This window comes from Tupaia chinensis, unplaced genomic scaffold, assembly GCF_000334495.1.
Source record: "Tupaia chinensis unplaced genomic scaffold, TupChi_1.0 Scaffold000086_1, whole genome shotgun sequence".
Taxonomy (NCBI): Eukaryota; Metazoa; Chordata; class Mammalia; order Scandentia; family Tupaiidae; genus Tupaia; species Tupaia belangeri.
In genome coordinates this window covers 6,434,427-6,458,377 of record NW_006159548.1, presented here as the reverse complement: position 1 = coordinate 6,458,377, position 23,951 = coordinate 6,434,427, and the positions used below count along the sequence as shown (strand labels likewise).

At 42.3% G+C, this 23,951-nt stretch overlaps 1 protein-coding gene and 1 pseudogene across 2 annotated transcripts in view; one reads left to right on the top strand and one right to left on the bottom strand.

The window, feature by feature from the left end:
* Positions 1-23,951, bottom strand: part of SEPTIN11 (septin 11) — a 125,517-nt gene that overhangs the window by 94,192 nt on the left and 7,374 nt on the right. The window lies entirely within an intron of this gene.
* LOC102490681 (transcription elongation factor A protein-like 8) lies at positions 16,807-17,418 on the top strand (annotated as a pseudogene).

The window sequence follows — 23,951 nt, the reverse complement described above, 5'->3', positions numbered from 1 at the left end:
AACGATCAGTGACAAGAATAGAACGATGTCACGAAGTCGATTGAAAGTTCCAGATCATCACTCTGGAAATGGTTGGTGGCAGAGTATTGCTTTAAATCTGTAAAACTAGCTAAGTCATAAGATACCATCTGTACGTGGCATTAGTCTAAGCACTGGATAGCACTGAAGTTTACATTCTCACAAGCCCGCAGGGAAGACCTGATTGCCCTTGTTTAACAAAGTCCCAGAGATACCAAAAAACTCACCCAAGATCTCAGGGCAAGTACCTAACAAAGCCTCGATTTTTTTTTACCCACTTTATCAAATTTTCACCCGCTTTAACTCTGAAATTGCACCATGGTTCACCTGGGATTTCTCCATACAGACATATCTGAGTTTCTGTCCTTTTTGCTCGATATATGGCTCCCAAAAAGTGGTAGACACAATCTTACTGCAGTGGAAGGTTACTCTGTGGTGGTCTAATGAAACACACGCAGGGCTGTCTGGGGAAGAGGACTGTTGGCGAAGGAGCCCTGTATCTGGTCCCCGGAAAGGGGCCGCGGTGCTGCCTCCCTCATGCATGTTCTGTGTGTCGTGTGTACACACGCTGACAAACTCCTGAGTTGTCGGAAAAGCAATGACACATTTCTGCATAGAAAAGTAGGTCATGATTTTTCCAATGACCCAATACGTCCAATTCCTTCGTACCACAGTGACAGGTAGGTTTACCAGGGACCTGACTCGGTGAAAGGCTGTGGGCGAGCAAGGCCAGAGGCTGGAGGAGAGACTGGCCTATTCGCCACCTTGGCAGGAGATACGGAAGCCAGGGCAGAAACCGCAGGAACCACAGGAGGGATGAGGCTTGCCCTTTTATTGAAGGGGCTCCAGTGGGAACGTCCTGCAAACACTTCTCAGTTCCCCAGAGGGCAGCTAACTCAGGGCATCCAACAGAGGATAGAGTCCTATTTCCATAGGGCAGTGTCATCATTGCCTCCAGCCTCCCAGCATCTTCACATACATAGTTTACTTTGATGGATTGATCTTATTTTTTTTTTAAGAATAATTTTCTTTAACTTTATTTCTTAAGGAATTATTTATTCATTTCTTTAATTTCTTTGTCATTATTATTTTTTTCTTTAATTTCTTTGTTATTATTATTTTTTTTGGGGGGGAGAGATTTTCACTATAGGGCGCGTGCATTCGCCAGACAGACAGAGACATAGAGACAGAAAGCGAGAAATCACCCCCCAGGGGGGATGGTCACGCCACAATCCCTTCTCCTCCATTCTCCTCTCGGGATCTTGGGCACGCACACACATGCGCCTGGCGTGAGTTTTAAGCCACCGGGTCCGAGACGCAAACCGTGGTAGACTACGTGGGAGTCGAGCGACATAGCCATTACGGCTAACTCCTGGTTCCCAGTCATTATTATTTTTAACTTGACCAGAGAGAGACACACACAGAGAAAAAGGGAAAGTTGAGAAAGCAAGCTGCCAGGTCCAGGACCTGAACCATAGTCGGCCATGTGGGAGGTCCAGCACCCCTAACCACCACACCACCTGTCAACCCTATTTATTTATTTTTAAGAATTATTTTCTTTCAATTTATTTATTTATTTATTTATTTATAATACATACATACCAGAGAGGGACAGAGTGATGGGTGGGCAGGGGGAAAGCGTGGAGTGAGAAGACAAGCCACCAGGTCCAGGACTCGAACCGTGGTCGGCCATGTGGGAGTTCAGCACCCTTAACCACCACATCACCTACCGGCCCCACTTTCATAGATATTTAACCATCACACTTGGGCAGCTCTAAAGTCAGAAAGTTCAGATCCTTCCACCACGTCCTTACCAGCTCTGTGACTTTGGGTTGGTGGTTTAGCATTTCGGTTAAGTTTCCTGACCTGTAAAATGGCATAATAATGGCACCTACTTGGAAGACCGCAGACCATTTGAGATGACGCGCCCAAAATGCTTAGACACAGCACTTGCCAGAGAGGGAGTGCTCACCATGACTTGTTATTGCCAACGATAAAAGTCTAATCTATAAACCAAGAAATCAACCAGCTGAAAGGACCGAGGCTCTGGCGCGGCCAGTGGGATGCCAAGCTGCAGAGCTGGAGGCCACATGCTGACCGTGGTTTGAGTCCTCAGCCAGGTGGGCCTGAAAACACATGGGACACATGTGTGCGTGCCAAGCATCCCGAGCTGGAAAACTGGACGGGAAAGAGACTGTGTGTGCACCAACCCTGTGGAGAGTCTGTCTTTCTCTCATGTGTGCATACAATAATGAATAAAAATAAGTAAAAGTAAGGAGTTTTAAAACGGGATCTCTCCTCCAAAACAGCAAACTTTAATAACTTTACAGACTCAATCACTAACTTAAAGGCTTCCCGGCTTGTCTTCCAGCTGGCTCATACTCTGAATGGCTAAATAGAAGTTAGGTGTTAAATATCTCATGTAAGTTTCTTCAAATCACAGAACATTAAATGCCTGGTCCCATCTAAAACCGCTGAATTCTTGAGCGCGCTTCCTTTTCATGTGCCAGGTCCCACACACTTTCCCTGAGTTATTCTAACTTGTTAGTAGGGTAGGACTTCTCCCGCAGAGGAACGACTGTTTCTTAGCAGTTGCTGCATTCTTGTCCCCTCCACACTGCTGAGCGGAAGACAAAAGAGTAGTTAAGTATAATTAAATGAGCTTCAGTGAAGAGTGAACTAGATTTTTAAAACAAGACACTAGAAGTGCCAAGCAAAGAGAAGAGATGGCACAGTTAACGCTTTTGTATAACAAGACACCAAAGACAAAACGAAAGCTACATGGCCGAAGAGAAGATACCTGCACTTAGAGTAAAGGGTAAACAGCAACAAGATAAAAAGAATAACCTTGTGGGAAAAAAAAGGTGTGCTCTATCATGCATAAAGAGAAAATGAGAACAAAAAAATTTTAAAGATATAAAAATGAGTAAAGGCATGAAAACTACTATGGTACAACAAGCTATCAACTTAGAGGATGCTAAGATAAGTGGGAATTCAGAAAACTGGTTCTCAGGGGCCGGCAGGTGGCATGGGGGTTAAGGGCACTAGTCTCCCACATAGTCAACCACAGTTCAAAGTCCTAGATTGGCAGTTCGCTCTCTCACCTTCTCTCTCTCTGTGTCTCGGAGAGAGGAAGGAAGGAAGGAAGGAAGGAAGGAAGGAAGGAAGGAAGGAAGGAAGGAAGGAAGGAAGGAAGGAAGGAAGGAGAAAAATAATTCTTTGAAAACAAAACTGTTTCTTTAACTACCTGGGTAAGGAGGAAAGCTAAGCCTGGAGAGCCGGGAGAAGGATGTAGGTGACAGGCAAAGACAGAGTGCGAGAAAAGGGGACGCGGGCAGGGCCGGGCAAGCAGCCTAACAGGGATCATGGAAGGGAAGGCATCAAATCCTGGGAGGGACTGAGCTTCTATTCTCCCAAAGGAAACAGAGGATGGAAGGGCATTTTTGCAGAAATAAACTACGTAGGGAAAAAATAAATAAGCCTTGGGGCTGGCAGGTGGCATGGTGGTAAGGGAGCTGGACTACCACAGGGTCGACTATGGTTTGAGTCCCGGACCAGGAAACTTTCTCTTTCTCTCTCATCAAATTAAAATAAATAAAGTTAAATAATTCTTAAAAAAAAAAAAAAAAAGATAAGCCTCTTCAATATCCTTTTCCTTTAGAAAACCTTTTATTCCAACGAAAGAGTTCTTTAGTTGTACAATTTATACAAAAGTATTATAAAATGTTTTAAAGAACTGGAGCATTTAAGTTTTTAACTAACAGGGCTTGGAAATATCTAAAAGCAAATTTCTAACTAACCCTCTGGTTTATAGTAGAGAAAATCCCATTTCCAAGTTGCTGTTTGTGACGGCTCTTCAGTTGTGTTTATTCAGCTGTGTTACAATCCGATCTTTATAAACCATGAAGGCAGTAGAGTCTGGCTTACTATTATGGATTGGATTTTGGGTGGATTCCTCTCTTCCAAATTTTTAAGAAAAATGGGCATGCATACATTTATTAATTCTGTTGGTACCTAAAGTCAAAGATTTATTTAATTGGTTACGGGCCTAAAATGTGATTCAGAGGTCACTACGTCTTCTCGAATCTTTCTGTAACTTTCGAAGTTAAACAACCATACTTAATTTTGTAATCTCCAAAATGCCACTTCTCTTACAAAAGTTGAAAAACTAGTAGAATGTTAGAAAACTAGTAGGAAGAACGTTCTAAGTTTATGATATTGCTTTCTGTGGGCCCCATTCATCTCTCCTCACCCCAATCGGAATTAGAAGGATATGATTAAAACAGGTAAAGTGTTCAGGAGTCCCAGATCCTCAATGCACTTTGTAATAATAACAACTGCAGGGGCTGGCAGGTGGTATGGTGGTTAAGACGCTGGACTCACACATGGCTAATTGCAGTTCAAGTCCCAGACCTGGCAGCTTACTTTCTCATTCCCCCTTGCTCTCTCTGTGGTCAAACTGAAGAAAGATAATAAATAAAAATTACATAATTATTTAAAATAATAATAACTGCATATCAAACTATTGTGCTCCTGATCAAAACTGAGCATGAAAAGCACTTCCATTTCCAACTTGCTTCTCTTGGTCTAAAAAATAAGAAGCAAATTCAGCATCTGACTTTAGCTGACAGGTCGTTTTCATGAAGGCAAGGAAGGGATGTCAGGCCAAACATAACATGTGGAAGAGAGTCGGTGCCACAGGCACACAGGGAATCTCCAGCTTTTCATTCCACATCTCTCATTTAAAAACGCTCCAGCATAGCAGAGCTTGGGAGGATGAACCGAGAGGGGCTGAGTGAAACACCGAGGAAGTCTTGACGGGTAGAAAGATACCCAACGCTCCAAACTACACATCTGCTCAAGCACCTATCTTAAACCATCTGAAACTACCATTCTGGTAGTTCAGAAATGGCTGAATACCAACTATTTCATGTGGTTAAAACCACTACTAGGAAACTGCAAAATTATTAAGACGCTGGACTCACACATGGCTAATTGCAGTTCAAGTCCCAGACCTGGCAGCTTACTTTCTCATTCCCCCTTGCTCTCTCTGTGGTCAAACTGAAGAAAGATAATAAATAAAAATTACATAATTATTTAAAATAATAATAACTGCATATCAAACTATTGTGCTCCTGATCAAAACTGAGCATGAAAAGCACTTCCATTTCCAACTTGCTTCTCTTGGTCTAAAAAATAAGAAGCAAATTCAGCATCTGACTTTAGCTGACAGGTCGTTTTCATGAAGGCAAGGAAGGGATGTCAGGCCAAACATAACATGTGGAAGAGAGTCGGTGCCACAGGCACACAGGGAATCTCCAGCTTTTCATTCCACATCTCTCATTTAAAAACGCTCCAGCATAGCAGAGCTTGGGAGGATGAACCGAGAGGGGCTGAGTGAAACACCGAGGAAGTCTTGACGGGTAGAAAGATACCCAACGCTCCAAACTACACATCTGCTCAAGCACCTATCTTAAACCATCTGAAACTACCATTCTGGTAGTTCAGAAATGGCTGAATACCAACTATTTCATGTGGTTAAAACCACTACTAGGAAACTGCAAAATTAAGGGCAATTTTGCCACTTTTTTTTTCCCCAACCGTTGCCAATCTAACTGGTGTTTGCTTCTTCAAAACATTAAAGAGTAGACTTTTGGAAAGAAGGGTACCAAAATTCATACAAAACAATAACAGAAGTTTTATCAATTAAAAGAAAGTTTTCATGGAACCAGCAGATGGCGTAATGGCTACGTCACTGGACTCCCATGTAGTTTGCTGGACTCTACTGCAGTCCGAGTCCTGGACCTGGTGGCTTAAACTCACACCAGGGGTGTGTGCGTGCCCAAGATTCTGAGAGGAGAATGGAGAAGGGATTGTGGTGTGGTCATCCCCCCTGGGAGGTGATTTCTCTCTTTCTCTCTGTCTTTCTCTTTCTGGTGAGCGCAGGCACCCTATAGCAAAAATCTCTCAACCTCCTAAAAAAATGTTTTCCAAATAACTATTTACTAAGCACCTGCCTTTTTTGTTTCACCAGGACCCTCTAAATGCCACTAATAGTTCCTGAAAGACACATTTTTCTATAGCAGGAATAAAAGAATAGGAGAATGCTGGGCTCCTGCTGGACGACAGGGCAAGATGAACAAGGAATTAAAGCCTCCATTCCACTCCAAGTCTCAATTTCCTTATCTTAGAAGACAGCTCTGGGTTAGGTGACCTCTAAAGTCCTTCCTGACTGCAACACTAACAATTTATTGGAATTTAGTAATAGACCTTACTTTCCTCTATCTACTTGCATTTTATATTATCCTACTGCCAAATTCATAAATAATTTCATAGCCTGTAGAAACAGCCATTAACTGTCATTGGACCTCAACCAGAAATGTAAAAATCCACCCCCAATCCCTATATATAGCGCATGTTTTTACAGAGGCACATTCTCTTGGCTACCACACACTCTAAAATCTCTCCTGCTCTCTCTGCCGTGGGCCCTACTCACACCACACGACATCCACTTTGATTCGACTTCTCCTAATTCGATCTCCTATGGCCCAAACCTTTTTGGAGAGACCATGTTAATGAAACAGCATTAAAAATGTGGGTGCGGGTCTCTCAACCTGTCCATGTTTGTATTGGAGTTCAAGTACTTACTTTATTTATTAATTTTTTAATCCGTCAGAGGGTACATGTGTTGGCCAAAGATAGAGAGAAAGTGAGAAAGCACCCTCCTCATGGGGAATGGTCATATGACAACCTTTTCCTCCATTCCTCCCTTCTTTAAGGATTTGGGGTGTGCATACCTGCATACACACCTAGCATGTTTCTCAAGCCACTGGGTCTGGAACGCTAACCATCTAGGGCCATGTGGTACCCAGCTGCCTTCACCACCACACCACAAGCTGGCCCAATGTTGCTTCTATTTTTAAAATAAGTATATTTTCCACCCAAAAATGTTTTAATTGTTCAAATGTTAAAGCATTCTAAAAGGCATACAAAAATAAAAGGAACTTAAATGGTTTCTTTATTCAAATACAAGAAAAATGAATGAATTATTTTCGTTGGAAATCAGATTACAAATTGGCAGACTCGGCCCTCAAACATGTTTATGTGACCCACACGGTGTTTTTCAAATATTTGACTTAATATTGCCAACATTTTCAGATGGGGGGAGTTTTACCTCGAATCTGATGCCTATCATCTCTCTCTTTTTAAATTTGTCAGAGGATCTGTGTACTTGTCAGAGAAAGACAGAGAAAGGAAGCATCTCCAAAGGGGTGTGGTCACATGACAACCCCTTCTCCTCCATTTCTCTATCTCATCTGGGTTTTGGGCACATGCACACAAGCATCCAGCATGATTTTTTTTTTTTAAGAATTATTTAATTTTATTCATCATTATTTTTAGCTTTTTTTTCTGTTCATTTGTTTGTTTTTAATTTGACCAGGAGACAGAGAGATGAAAAGGGAGAAAGCGAACTGCCAGGTTCAGGACTTGAACCGCTGTCAGTCATATGGAAGTCCAGCACCTTAACCACCATGTCACCTGCTGGCCCTGCCCAACATGATTTTCCTTCCTTTTTTTTTTTTTGAGAGGTTTTTGCTATAGGGCACATGCACTCACCAGAAAGACAGAGAGACAGAAAGCGGGGAATCACCGCCATCCCTTCTCCTCCATTCTCCTCTCAGGATCTTGGGAACGTACACACAAGCACCCAGAGTGAGTTTAAGCCACCAGGTCCAGGACTCAAACTGAGATCAACTACATGGGAGTCCAGCATCATAGCCATTATGCCATCTGCTGATCCCCCCAGAATGATTTTCAAGCCACCAGGGCTATTATTCAAATCATAGTTGGCCATGTGGGATCTTGCTCTCTTAACAAGTAGGCCACAGGGTCTTTAAGAATTGAAAACTATGGCATCAATAGGCCCTCACTTCCTTTTTTTTTTTAAAAAAAAAAAAGAGATTTTTGCTATATGGTGCTTACACTCACCAGAGACAGAAAGTGAGAAGTCACCATCTGAGGGGATGACCATGCCGCAATCCCTTGTCCATTCTCCTCTTATGATTTTGGACACGCATGCACACCCACCTGGCATGAGTTTTAAGCTACCGGGTCCAGGACTCGAACCACAGTCAACTACATGGGAGTCCAGTGACATAACCATTATGCCATCTGCTGGTCCCAACAGGCCCTCACTTCTAAGTAATGGCATGAACCTGTCCAATGATAGCAGTTGAACTGAAAAATCTGTAAGTTATCCTTTTGGGGTTTTTTCCTCCCTCAAATAAATAAACTAAACATGAAGCTCAGCCTTATCAAAGATGGTTTATGCATTTGACTCTATTATTATCTGACCGTGACATCAATACTTCTATCCAGAACCAAACTGAAGTCTACCAAAGCTGTGAGCTAAACTACTGATGATTAATTATTTAAAGAGGACACATAAGGTTAAGTTTGTATTTCTTATTAACAATATGGCTTTGTCATGTTAAGCATTTTTCTAAGTATAAGATATCATCATTAACTGAGATCTAGATCACATGAGTTTCTTACTCTTTTTTTTCCAAGATTACTGGTAGATTTAAGTCTGGTCTATTATGAACGCATTTAAACATCTATAAGCTTAAAACATTAAAAAAAAAAAAAAAAAACCTGCTACTCATACTCATCCTGTGCCCTCTTTGCTGGAAATAGCTGCTGTATTTCCCTATTTAATCAGGTCATAGTCGAAGGCCTGAAGAGTTTCTTGCCTCCACCCTGCATGAAGAGGATGCTGTTAAGTGACTTGACAAAACATCTTCCTAACTCCTGTTCTTGGCCCTACCAAGGACTCAAGTGTCTCCTGGCAAGCAGAGATAAGACGACTAGTTTCCTTGGGGGTATTATTTGTAAAGTTGGCATAAATCTTGATTAATGTGGAAGCATGAATATAGGGTGCTCTCCAACCCTTCGCTCTCTCTACTCGTCATGGAATAAAGCGAACTGGGCTCAACAGCAGCCTAGATGATGAGACTAGACATAGCCCTTGCCCGTCTCCCAGGACCGAGGTTAACGCAAGACTGAGAAGGCGCGAAGGGCTGACTCTACTGCAGACATAACCGTAGAGAAGGAACGGCACCCGGAGGCCAGCGCTTGCTGCGAACGCTGCCCGAATGTCAATGTGACGCTTCTTCTAACACACAGCCGTCCTTCCCATCAACAGGACAGCTGAGCCAGGGGCTGGGAGCCTTTCTGATGATCCTTTTACCATCGCAAATTCCTTCCCCTTCAACCCTGAGAGCCTAAGTGGAGAGTTCCAAATTTAGAATATATACACTCCGCACTCCAGTGTAGGGAGAAAATCATTACCAGCTCCTAAATTCAACTGCACCAGCAGAGCAACAAGTCTTGCTTTATATCCTGAGAGAAAAAAGGCACTTTTAAAGATCAATGATGCAAGCATTATTTTCTTCAGTGTCTCTCCATGACTAAAATGTGCTTGCTACAAGAGTTTCTTTTATAAACAGAAATATAAAAATGGGCATTTCCTCTAGTCACTTGCACCAGCGATAGGCATAAATCCTCAACCCAAAAGACGAAATTTCATAAATGATGCCTTTCTACTGTTATTGACAAACACATTGATCTCTGAGAGTATCTCAAGGACCACAAGTAGGCTTAGGCGTAACTTCTCTGCTCTCAAAGAGGCCACAAGAATCTGCTGTTGTTAGGGGGCCAGCAGGTGGCGTGGTGGTTAAAGATGCTGGACTCCCACATAATTGATCACGGTTCAAGTCCCAGACCTGGTGGCTTGCTTTCTCACTTTCTCTCTCTCTCTCTCTTTCACTATGTCCCTCTCCGGTCAAACTTAAATAAATAAATAAAGTTAAATAAAAGCATTCTTTTAAAAAAAAGAATCTGCTGTTGTAAAAAGTAGGTAGGCGTGACCACACTGGGAATTTCAACACAGCCAAGTGGTCAGTCCGACAATGGTGATCTGACAGAAAGCACTGGACCACTTGATGTGAGCTCAAGCTACTTCTTTCTGAATCTCAGTTTGAGGGTGCTCAGCTTGCCTTCCATCTCCCGAAGGTCTCATGACTCTACAACAACACAGCTGGCATTCAGAAAGCTCAGTGATAAATATTGCATGTGAATAATGTTTAAGTGTTCTAAATTATGCATAAATCCAAGGTTCAACAGAAGTACAGGTAAGCAAGGACTGGCACAGTAACTGCTTTATCTCTGAGTTCAAACTTCCTTTTATTATTTTTAGGTTTTATGCAATAGGGCACATGCGCTTGCCAGAGACAGAGAAAAACAGTGAGAGGGAAAATGAGAAATCATCCCACCTGGGAGTAATTTTCAGCTATGCTGAAATCCCTTCTCCTCCTGGGATTTTGGGCATGGACGTATACACACCCAGTGTGATTTTCAAACTGCCAAGACCAGGACTTGAACTATGGTCATCCATGTGGTCATCCATCCAGCCTTGACCAACACACCACCTGCTGGCCCTCGAACTTGTCTTTTTTAAAAAAGTTATTTTGGGGACCAGCAGTTGGTGTAATAGCTATGTTGCTGGACTCCCATGTAGCCGACCGCGGTTCACGTCACGGTGGCTTAAACTCATGCCGGGCATGTGTGCATGCGTGCCTAAAATCCTGAGAGGAGAATGGAGGAGAAGGGATTGCAGTGTGGCCACCCCCCCGGGGGATGATTTCTCGCTTTCTGTCTCTCTGCCTCTATCTTTCTGGCAAAAAACTCAAAAAAAAGTTATTTTGTTCATCTATTTTTTCCAAGATCAAGAGAGAGAGCACAAGTACCCTCAGCAGAGTCTCAATGTCATGATCCACCGCCAGCTTTACCCAGCCCCAGATCATGGGCACGAGCATGCCCAGTGTCTTCAGGGAGGTCTTTAGGCACAAACTTTGAACCTTCCTATGTGGGTCTCTCGGCCTTGTAGAACACTGCCTTCTACCACTGTGCCACTGTCCACCCCCCAACTTCACTGTTATTATGATAGTTCAAGTAGACAGAATATCACACATCTATTAATATACACCTTTGTCAAAACATAACTTTTACCGTCCATATATGTACTTCTTTTTTTTTTTTAATCAAATACACATTTGAAGATCCCTGAGTACCTGTTTCCGATGCTACTCATTCTTTTCCATCCCCCACGTCACAAGCTTGCTTCTTGAAATTAAATCAGACTATGCCTAAGATTGACTTCAAAATAGTTTGGGGAAGAAGGTTCTGTGAACTCCATTACATGTTTGGAATTTCCATGAATAAAAAAACACTATCTTACATTCCGGACACATTTGTGTATGCCCTGGATCCTAGTAAGCTAGAGGATGAAAGGGAGGGGGTCATGGTGTGCCCAAGCACTGTAGGGAATGCCTCTCTCTCTCTCTCTCTCTCATGCATATGGATGCGATCATAAAATATTTTTATTGAATTTTATTTCATTTTAATTATTTTTATACATTCAATCACATATGTCACTTAGTGTGTAAAGTGATTGTTTCAACACAAATAAATTTCTCACCAGTCCAGTTGGGGATCCTATACACGTTATCATCAACAGGTATTAACCCATTTCTTTGTCCCATAAATGTCTTGCCTATTTTTCTCCTTAATGTCTTTCTTCAGACTCTCCGCCTTCTCCCACCCTCTTCCCACATTGTACCTGGTATCTCTAACCATTTTCTAAGTTTCTATTCTCTAGTCATCCAGTTTTAAAAAAAAACAAACAAACTGGATATCCACCTGCAGAAAGATCATTCTGAACCCCTACCTCTCACCATTGACAAAAATCAACTTAAAGTCGATCAAAGATCTAAACCTAAGGCCTCAAACTATAAAACTACTGCTGAAAAACACTAGGGAAACTCTGGGAGACATTGAGGTAAGAAAAGACATCTTAAATAAGACCCCCAAAGCACAGTCAACAATCCCAAAAGTAGACAAGTGGATTACTTCAGATTAAGAAGTTTCTACATGGCAAAGGACACTAATTAATTAGTGTGAATCGAAAGCTATTGGAATGGGAGAATATTTTTGTAAACTATGCTTCAGATAAGGGACTGATAACCAAAATACAGAGGGAATTCAAACAGCTTACTGAAAAAAGATGATCAACCCAATTAAACGATGAAAGAATGAACTGAAAAAAACAATTCTCTAAGGAAAGTAGCCAAAAGACATATATATAAAAAAAAATTGCTCAACATCCTTCATCATAAGGGAGATGCAGCTCAAAACCACAATGAGATACCACCTAATCCCAGTCAGAATGACTAAGATTAAAAATACAAAAAATGGTAAGTGCTGGCAGGGATGTGGTGAAAGGGGAACTCTCCTCCACTGCTAGTGGGAATGTAAATTGGTCCAGTCACTGTGGAGAACAGTATGGAGATTCCTCAAAGATCTACAAATAGAACTACCATATGATCCAACAATCCTACTCCTTGGTATCTACCCAAAGGACAAAAGAATACTTAGTCGGAAAAGTGCTTGCACATCTATGTTTATTGCGACAGTATTCACAATTGCTAAGATACGGAACCAACCCAAATGTCCACGAACAGGAGAATGGATGAAAAGTGTTCCACATATACTCTATGGAATACTACTCGACCTTAAAAACAAACAAACAAACAAACAAACAAAAACAAAAAAAAACACAAAAACACAAGACCCTGGCTTTTGACAGAAAGTGGGTGAATATGTAAGATTTACTGCTGAGTGAAGCAAGCCAGTCTGTGAAGGAGAGACACTGTATATCTTCACTTAATATACACCAACTGTCTGCACTCTATGGTAATCATAAATCTAAAAAAACATTTTTCTTAAAAAAAAAATCAGATTATAAATACATGTACATACTTCTAGACTACAGTTCTAAAGTTGCATTATACACTATGGGGCAATTAGCCAAGTGTTTATTTAATTGTAAATTAATCAAAATTAAACAGAATAAAATTTCAAGGGCCAGGAAGTGGCACAGTGGCAAAGCAACCAAACCCCCAATGAGAAAGGTACTGGGTTTGATGCCCTGGGAACTCCCTTGGGTATGCTAGGTGGTGAGAATAGAATAGGAGTGGATTATGATGTGAAGATTCTGTTGGGGGTGCCTATCTCTCGCTTATTAAAGCAAATAAATAAATAAAAGTTCCAGTTCCACAGCTGTATTGACCACACCTCACATAGTCGAGCCATGTGCAGCTAGCGGCTACCACACTGAGCAATGTGGTAGTGCAACATTTCCCGTCATCACAGAAAGTTCTACCTGACAACACTGTTCTGCAGCCTCGGATGATGCCATCGCATGATAAGACGAGAGTGTGAGTGTGACTAAGAGACAGAAGACTTGCCCTCAAGAGCATCGTTGTTTACCTAGGACAAGTCTGAGTCCTGATCCATCAAAGAGGGGCTGAAGGTGTTGGGACAAGAACAGTATCTAATCAGCCCACCTAGGAAAGTTGTTGTGCAGAACAGCTTTTGCCCACTGAAATCTAATCACAGGAAAAGTATGCAGAATTGCACAATTTCAATGAGGAAACCACTGCGGTGTGTGCAACGAGTTTAGTGGCAAAGCCAGCATGCACGTTAGCAATAACATTCCAGAAGTACAAAATAAAAAACAAACAAACAAAACCCTGAAGATGATTCCAGTTTTAGTTTGAGAAATGGAAAAATCACACATCTCAACTTCTAATTTGTTACGTTTTCTCCTTCTACTCCCTTTAGTTTAGAAAACAAAGACAACTTAAAAAAAAAAAAAACCTTTCTACTTGCTTTCTTAACACTTCATTTTCTCATGGTTGAGATTAAAAATTAAATCAAATTGCTGATGGAAGATTAGCCAACAATGGTTGGAATGCACCATTTGGGCCAAAAAGCCACGGCACTTGGATGTATGCAAAAGCCCAGGAGGGCTAAAACTGTGGTCCCACCACCTTTCACCCTTCCATCTACACTTAATGAAAAAGCTTCTTCTTCCCAGACTGAGACATCTTTGAGTACTCTGCTGTCTGTCATGGTGTGTATATGTCTGTGTGTCTGTGTCTGAGTAGATATCTCGAAGAAGGAATTTAAAAGATCGCTAAAATAGCATTGCTTTTCCAATGATATTTGCCTGCAGTTCCCTACATTGTAGACTACCTTAGAAGAAACTGATAAAACAGGTAATGTTTCTAGTGTCCTTTTACCTCTAAATCTGGCAGCAGCACAGACACACACACACACACACACACACACACACACACAAATGTAACCACTTACATTAGAGCATATAAGAAATTAAATAATGCCAACCTAGACATCTGTGTCTCAGCCCAGGACAACCTAGTAATTCACAACCTTTTTTCCCCCATTTACCCATGTATGAATAAGATCACACAATGACCCTCAACAAGAGGGCACTTGTGTTAGGTTACAATAATGGAGATGCAAACGCTGGAAGTATGGTCTGGTCTGGTCGATGGTCTGGTCTGGTCGTTCCATTAGGTGTTGAGTCCTTTTATCCAAGATTAGAAGCAGACACTGGGTAAGTTATCTTAAAAGGCATCTAAAGATGGGGTTAACAGATGGCATGGTGGTTAAGGTGCTGGATCCACATGGCCAACTGCATAGTTCAAGTCCTAGACCTGGAAGCTTAAAAAACACTCTGGGTGCGTGTGCAGGCATGCCCAAAAATCCTGAGAGGAGAATGGAGGAGAAGGAATTGCTGCATGATCATCTCCTCTAAAGGGAGTGATTTCTCATTTTCCCTTCTCTCTGTGTCTCTGTCTCTCTGGCGAGTGCATGCACTCTATGGCAAAAAAAAAAAGGGGGGGCATCTAAAGATGAAGATTTAAAAACCAATAATTATCTTTCTATTATAATTCCATTATCTTTCCAGCATGAACCCATTGGGATGGAGCGTCTATGACTTCCAGTTTATTTCTTTAAAGTGGAGCCAGAATTCTAAAGAATTAGAATTCTATTCTTATATATACATATATTTTGAGAGGTTTTGCTATAGGGCGCGTGCGCTCGCCAGACAGACAGAGACAGAGAGACAGAAAGCGAGAAATCACCCCCCAAGGGGGATGGCCATGCCACAATCCCTTCTCCTCCATTCTCTTTTTTTTTTTAATTTATTCATTTTCTACATTAATTCACTATACACCATCACAACACACAAATGAATTTTGCATCCAAAATACACTGTGCACTCCATTCTCTTCTCAGGATCTTGGGCGCGCACATAACAAGCACCCGGCTTGAGTTTAAGCCACCGGGTCCAGGACTCGAACCATGGTCGACAACATGGGAGTCCAGCGACATAGCCATTACGCTAACTGCTGGTCCCAGAATTCTATTCTTAATGCAATCTGAGGGCAGACCGTTTTTAGATCCTTATAATTTTTCCCTTCAACTTTTTACAATTGTCTTTCCTATAATAAATTTGCAATTTTATTTGACCAAAATTCTCACCTTTACTATATCTTTACAAAACATCTAGTTTAGAAGCAACTTGATTTTTGCACTTGTATTTCATAAATTTACAGAATGTGAAGTTATGCAATTATAATGATCTCTATAACTGACATAAGCAGGTCTGAAAACAAACAACTGACATAGCATGCCTGCAACTCTGTTGATGGACACAGAAAGACATGAATGGAATACCAGTGTCTGCTAGGCAAAAGCAGTTGGCATACTCTGGCCAGTTTGAATGCCTCCCAGAAGAAGTAGAGAGTGCAAATTCATCTGGTAGAATTTGAAAAGTCCCTCAGATTCTGATGCAGCTTTCCAATTGCCTTCAGTGCACTCTTTTATTCCTGCATTAAACCAAAAAAATATTCATTTCTGACTCAGCTGGTGTGGCCCAGGCTACTCTGCAGTGCTGGAAGCCACATGGCTGACCTGAAACATACCAGGTTGTGTGCATCCAAGACCCTGACTCCCTGAAGGACTGGAGACAGTGATGGTGATGTAAGAAGACCCTGTTGGGGGTACCTGTCTCTCCCTCTGCCTTTTGCTCTTATGAAATAAATAAACTTAAAACTTAAGAGATTCCTACTCTTTCTGAATGCTGAGCGAAGAGCCCACTCACTATCAAGAAGGGATAGCTGCTGCACACTCATTAGAATAGTCTGATAAGCCCCTCCCACAATCACGAAGTTGAGCATTATCTCAGCCTTTTCTCCCAACCTATGGTAAATGGTGGATTTTCCAATAACATGGAGCATGGCATTAGACACACAATCCTTAAATGGCCAACTGGTTGATGAAGTACAATCATGAATATTTGCTGAGACATAAGGTAGGAATGAAAAGACTTGGTAGCTTGCCCTTGAGTTCTAGTTTCATTCTAAGACTTTGAACCTTACAGATGGGGTGATCTATCTGCCAAAGACAATTTTGGTTCCAGTTTGGTTTGAAGTGAGTGTGAGGGAAAAAAAAAAAAAAGGCTTTAACATCTTCACTTGGGCATGGTATTGACTGGGACTCAATATGTGTTGATTTAATGAACAGGAAATAGGAAAAGCCACTGAGGAGTAAGACCATGAGTTTGTCAAGAAAGAAATAACTTAGCAATATTTGGCAATACATCCAACTCCCCAATATGCTGATATAAATCTCCATTACAGAAGTCCACGAATGGGAGTCCCCATCATACCCAGCTTGGGTTGGATCCACATTTACTAGGAGGCATATGATTAAGAGGTTGATTAGGAGTTCTCTATTGCTGGAGGAGAAAAGTACCCTGGATCCTTTCAGGACTCTGGGTCTTTTGGGCATGACACAAATCAAAGTGAGGGAAGAGGGAAGAAAATCCCCTGGATCCCTGCAGGATTAATTTATTCGAAAAGGAAATAATAAAAAATAGTCAACATGCAAAAATCTTGTGAAGAAGGTGAAGGAAAACCACAGAACATGCCCATGGTAGAGGAAGACCGCCCTTTGGAAAATGTACCACAAGAGGCAGAAGGAAGCCTTCAGCCTTCCGGAAGAAGAAGGTGTAAACCAGGAACCAGAAGGAAACCTTAGAGCAGGGCCAACTCAGCCCAGCCAGGGATTGAAAGATGACACTCGCGTTAGGTATTTGGACCCTGAAGAAATGATGAGAGGAGTAGACGAGTTGGGAAGGCTTAGGGAAGAGATAAGAAGAGTGAGAAACAAGTTCGTGATGGTGCATTGGAAGCAAAGACATTCACGCAGGCATCCTTATCCAGTGTGCTTTAGGCCTTGAGTTCTTTTTTATCTGATATTAAAATCTGGCCCCTGCTTTCTCTCTGTTAGCATTTTCTGACGTATCTTTGACCTTAATTTTACTTTTAATCATCTGGTGGAATTTTGTTTTAGGTAATTTCCTTGTTACCAGCAACTTGTTGGATTTTGGATTTTGGCCCATTTTCCAGGTCTATTTTTTCAATTGGGGAGTTTTATACATATGCATGGAAATACATTCATTCCATAATGCAATGTAAAACATAATAGATTATAAAGCATCATATTTAGTATCAGCTTACTTATGTAGGATAAAATTCCAAATTGTGTGTGTCTACCTATATACATATTTCAAAAACTTAACCATGTTTAATTTCTGTGTGGTTTGAAGTTTCTTTTCTTTTCTTTTCTTTTTTTACTTTCCACTTATGTATTTTTAAATGAACACAGGTCACACACAAAAAGGGTTTTTTTTTAACAATTAAAAGTAAAATAATTTGCAACCAGGTTATAAGGGCAATGGGGACACCTAACCTCTTGACGAAAGAACTATAAAAAAGAACTGTAAACCTCAAATTACCTCTGACTCTCTTAGCCAGAGGAATAAAACTGGCAATTATTACAGTTAAAAAAAAAAGGGGGGGGAGGGTTGATTAGAAGTAATCAGATTGTTCCATCAGGCTGAGGTACTAGTCTTTTAGACTGCATCCTTATATAAGAAAAACCAAACACCTTGAGGAGTGAGAACAAAAATGACAAATTTGAGAGAACCTGGGAATGAATCAGCTTAAAGTTTCTGTAGTTCCAAGGAATTCTACCACATCCTCAAAAATTGCCTTTGGGCTAGGTCCATACAAAGTGAAGGGACCATTGGAAAAATCATAGTAAAAACTCTTGAGAGGGGGACCAGCAGGTGGTGCGGTGGTTAAAGGCACTGGACTCCCACATGGCCGACCACGGCTCAAGTCCTGAACCTGGTGAAATTGCTTTCTCACTTTCTCTCTCTCTCTCTCTCTCTCTCTCTCTCTCCCTTTCCCTCTTCTGTTTATCAAACTGGAAAATAATAAAGTTAAATCGATTAATTTTTAAAAATCTTTTTTTTTTTGGAGAGGTTTTTGCTATAGGGTGCATGTGCTCACCAGAAAGAGAGAAACAGAGAAACAGAAAGTGAGAAATCACCCCCCCGACAGAGATGGCCACGCTGCAATCCCTTCTCCTCCATATTCCTCTCGGGTCCTTGGGCATGCGTGCACATGCACCCAGTATGAGTTTAAGCCAGGACTCGAACCACGGTCGACTACATGAGAGTCCAGCAACACAACCAATACGCCAACTGCTCATCCCTCCAAAAAAACCTCTTAAGCTAAAACTTAAGTGAATATAGGTTCTTAAAACTGCTCAATATTAGGTCCTTAAGGCTGTTTCAGAAGCCCCGTAGTGACATAGCAATAAAACTCGCGGCAAGGCTGGTCCATCTGGGAAAGTTTGGGGTTTGCATGTAGATACCTCCTTGCGTATTCTGGATGTGTGTGCACACCCCAGGGCTGACTGGGAGAACTGCTGCAAAAGATCCTATTGGGAGAAACTGTCTCTTTGTCTGTTGCTCTCACTTATACAATAAATAAATTTAAAAGTTGTTTAAAAAATTATCACATCATTTTTTCCTATCTATGCAGACAGTGTAAGCCCAAAACATTTTGACGTTTTTTTTAAGCAGTTTTTAGCTTTGGCCCATGTTCACAGCTCATGTAACCAAAACCACAGCGGCCCCCCCAATCACTCCTGGATGTAGTTCGTAGAATATAAAAAAGTAACTGACTTGAAATGGGTAAACAAGTTTCATTCAGAACAAAGAAGGCACTACACACACAAAAGCAAACGCTTCCATCCTAAGAGTTTAGAAGAGTTCTGTTCCAAAGAAATAAAATGAAAATTATAGAAAAGTTTAAGGGATGCATCTAATTATTTTTCTAAGTCTAGTTTTTATACAAACTGAAGTCTACCCTCCAACAAATAGTTACGAAAACCTGGAAAAAGGTGAGTTTGTTTTTTCAGTACTTTTTTTTTTTTTTTAAAACATCCAGAGTGGCTTCGTATGTTACAAAAGTAACATTCAGACTCCCTTATTTGTATAAGGTCAAACTGCCCCAAACCAGGAAACAAGGTGTTTTCTCCTAGATTTCGCAAAATGCAAAGACTTGAGACAGGCCGACATGCATGCAGTTATTTTGGGAAGCAATCCAGGGAAACAGGAATGGGAGACTGGAAAAGTGAAACAAGGAAGAAGGCAAAGACACCCTAAGGGAATTATGGAGCTAGCTGCCCCTGTAAGCTGAGGTGGTGTAGACTATACTTGAGGATCGTCCAATCTAAGTGACAAAAGAGAGGCTACCCCCTAGCTTCCATGCCCAATAGCTCCTTCAGACATCCAGGTATACACACAGGTCAGAGGCCAAGTGAGCGACTTCCGCTGAGAAACCTAGAACAGAAAGTGGAGGTAACACCGTCCATACCTACCCAAGTTTCACACGGCAACAGCTGGAATTAAAAAAGGTGAACTCAGAGGATGTAGGACCAACATGAGCCTCACCTGATCCCAGTCTTAACCAATTGAGCCAAGGATGACTTGCACTCACCCCATCAAATGTTCATCACTGGGGGACGCACAACACACAGTCCCTCCCCTTAAGTCTAGCAGTGTAGACCAAGAATGGAGGAACGTGGCCGAGAGCTAGCAGAGCATGTTACTTAGGGTGATGAAGTTTTGCAATGTTCATAACCATATTGGATCATTCCTCTTTATTTAAAAATGTATTACTTACAGTAATGTTTTGTTTTTCCAGGGGGTATATGCTCACTTGAGAGAAGTACAGAGAGTGAGCACCACCCAAAGGGGCGTGGTCTCACCACAATCCCTCCCCTTCCATTTCTCCACCCAGTCCAGGTTTTAGGCAGGCAAGCATAAGAGCCCAGTTGTGTTTTTCAAGCTATGTGATTTTCAGTATCTGGGCTGGGATTCAAACCCGCTGGTTGCCCCTATAAAATTCTGGCTCCCACAACCACCAGGGTCAGCCCTTTAATGTTCGTAGTTAATCATCCCTCCTTATTTAAAAGCATAACTTTAAAATGTGGCAGGGTGGTGGGGATAGGGGGTGTGTCCTGCAGGGCACCATGCTGATGTGGGTGACACATTAAGTGTTGCAGGTACAGGAATTCAAAGGAAGAAAATTCTCCAAAACCTGGATGGGCAAGTAGAGGCTTCTCAGGGGGTACATTTAATCTATATCTCAAAGGTGTGCTCTGACCAGAAGGAAAGCCTGCATGTTCTGGGACTGCAAGGGAAGGGATAAATGCTCAGCTCATATTGGGGTGGGGTGGCAGTTCCAGTTTGAGCCCAGCCTCCAGTAGGAAGCTGATTTTTGGCCAGAACCACCTCTACTAGTAATTCCCAGAAATGATGAACACAAAGGGAAGGAGAAGAGACAGAGGATATGCGTTCCCAGGCCTTTCAGAAAACATGGAGTGGGACCAGCAGTTAGCGTAATGGCTAAGTCGCTGGACTCCCACGTAGTCGACTGGGGTTCGAGTCCTGGACCCGGTGGCTTAAACTCACGCCGGGCACGTGTGCATGCGTGCCCAAGATCCCGAGAGGAGAATGGAGGAGAAGGGATTGCCCCTGGGGGATGATTTCTCGCTTTCTATCTCTCTGTCTCTGTCTGTCTGGCGAGCGCATGCGCCCTATAGCAAAAACTTCTCAAAAAAAAAAAAAAATAGAGTCATTCCTTTGGCAACATAGATATGAAAGGTGACATTGTAGACAGACATCAGGGGGAATGGGTACTGTTCATAGGAAGGCCCTGCAAATGTTACCATGGCAAAGAGTCTGTTAGAGTCTACAATGTTACCAGCATGCTGTTGGCATTGTTGTAAACAAACAAATTAAGGGCAAGATCCTCCCCAGGGAATAAGTGTGTGTTTTAAGCATATTAAGCACTGTAGGAGTAGAGATAGCTTCCTGAAACAGGTGAAGGAAAATGATGAGAAAAAAAAAGGAAGCCAAAGAGAAATACCTGGATTCATCTGAAGCGCCAGCCTGCTCCTCTAGAGAAGAACACTTTGTGAAGAAAACCAATGGAAAGGAGACTGAGCTTCTGGAACCTATTCCCTAGGAATTCATAGCAAAATAGGTGCCAAAAATAAATCAAGCGGGGCCAGCAGGTGGCATGGAGTTTAAAGCAGCTGGAGCCCACCTGTGCAGTTCAAGTCCTGGACCCGGCAGTTTGATAAACAGCCTGGACATATGTGAGTGCGCGCCGACAATCTCAACAAGAGAATGGAGAAGGGATTTACAGCGTGGCCACCCCCTGGGGCGGGGGTGATTTCTTACTCTCTGTGTCTCTCGTGAGTAAATATGCCCTATAGCAAAACTAAATAATAAATTAAAATAAAGAAAATAGGAAGCTGTCACTATTTCAGCATTTACCTCCTGATAAATACTTTTTAATGGGGATGTGTATTCCAGACATGGGTATCAGCACTTTGTACACACACTCATTCAGTCTGAAACTCTTCGAGAGCGGTAACACACACTCATTCAGTCTGAAACTCTTCGAGAGCGGTACTATTATTTTACACAGGTGGTACTAACTTGCCCTAGGTCAAAGCTAATCCAATATGACTCCAGAGTCTCCTTCCTCCCTTTCTTTTAGAGACCTTTTTGCTATAAGGTACGTGTGCTTGTCAGAGAGACAGAAAACAAGAAATCAGTTCCCAAGGAAAATGGCCACGGGCAACCCCTTCTCCTCTCAGGACTTCGGGCAGGCACACACACGTGCCCGGTGTGAGTTTAAAGTCACCAGATCTGGGACTCAAACCCCGATCAACTACATGGGAGTCCAGTGACATAAGCATTACACCATCTGCTGGTCCCAAGAGCCCAACACTGTCTCCTACTGTGTCTCAGTAGTGAGAACCAAAGCCGGGGAGGGGGTACTATGTGAAGCACCCACGTTAGGCACAGACAGCTGGGCAAAGTCTGATTTGGGAGCCTCCCAGCAGAAATCATTCCATCGAGCAGCTGGAAGGCCTAATGGCCTCAGAACCAGTTCCTATAGATCACAGCCCCACTGCTGAGGCCACCAGAGAGCCACACAGAAGGACTTTCAGAAGGTGCCCCCATCCGGTCCTTGGTGAGGACACCTCTGGATGCTCACTGTCAGTGAACAGTAGACACAATCATGCTCTCTGCCTTCGATCCATTCCGCTGGGATCGTTCTCACTCCCTCTCACACTCATACACCATTCCACCATGCCCAGGTGGAATTGGGGCAGGAGAAACTGAGTGAGAAAAATCAGACAGGGACACAATGTTGAAAAATAATAACCCAATGTATAGCAACTAAATGTATAAAAATAATAAAAAATAATAATAATGATAATAATAAAATAATAATCAAGACCCTTGGCTTCATGGTGGATTCCTTGACTGGGATATTTTGGTTAAATGTAATCCTTCAAAATAGGGACTGTCTCTCCCTAGAGGACAGACGTCCCATTCCATGGCCTTTAAGCAGGACTGACTGTCTTACACAGTAACTCTTGGCTAGAGGATACCCCATCTCCATCCTGTTAAATTTAGTAGTGGCCATTTACTGTGGTCAATGAACTTGGTGTGGAAGGGACCCATTGGAGAGCTCAACGAGTCAGCAGAGGGTTTGCGCGTGTCTCTCCTCTGCCACCAGACTGGCAATGTCCAGACAGAGGATGCTCCTTTAGCCTGGTCCCAGAGCCCACTCAGCAAGGAGCAGACCTCAGAGGATAGAACAGAAAAGAACACTGAGTAAGAAATGAACTTTCCTTGTGTAAGCAAATTGTGGGCCCTTTCTTACCGCAACATAATGTAGCCTGACAGACTGGTACAAAAGACAGGTGAGTGCACGCTACTCTAAGGGCCTTCGTCCCAAAGCCTAGCTCTCCCACTGGCGGCTTCACCTGATTAGGTAAGGGACAATTTCTTCGTGCATTAGTGAGTGTGTTACTTCTCAGGTGTTTTGTGAGGCTAGGGTGAGATAACTGTTTTAACAATAATTTGAATAGAATACATTTTCTTTCTTTTCTTCTTAGAGGTTTTTGCTATAGAACACCTGCACTCGCCAGAAAGACAGAGAGAGACAGAAAGCGAGAAATCACTCCCCAGGGAGGATGGCCACGCCGCAATCCCTTCTCCTCCATTCTCCTCTCAGGATGTTGGGCACGCACGCACACATGCCCGGCATGTGTTTAAGCCACCGGGTCTGGGACTCAAACCACAGTCGACTACATGGGAGTCCAGCGACATAGCCATTACGCCAACTGCTGGTCCCAGAATACGTTTATTTTTTTAAAGAATTATTTACTTAATTGTATATTATTATTATTATTAAATATCATTTGAACTTGACCAGAGAGATAGAAAGAGAGAGACAAAGTGAAAAATAGCCACCAGATCTGGGACTTGAACAGCAGTTGGCCACGTGGAAGTTCAGCACTCTAACCACACCACCTGCCAGCCCCTGAATAGAATAAATCAAGATGCAGGGTCAGGTGTTGATGGTGTGGTGGTTAAGATGGCTGGGTCACACATGGCCGACTTTGTGATTCAAGTCCTGGACCCAGTGGTTTGAAAAACATGCTAAGCACGTGCACATGCGAGCGTGTATGCCCAAAATCCTGAGAGAAAG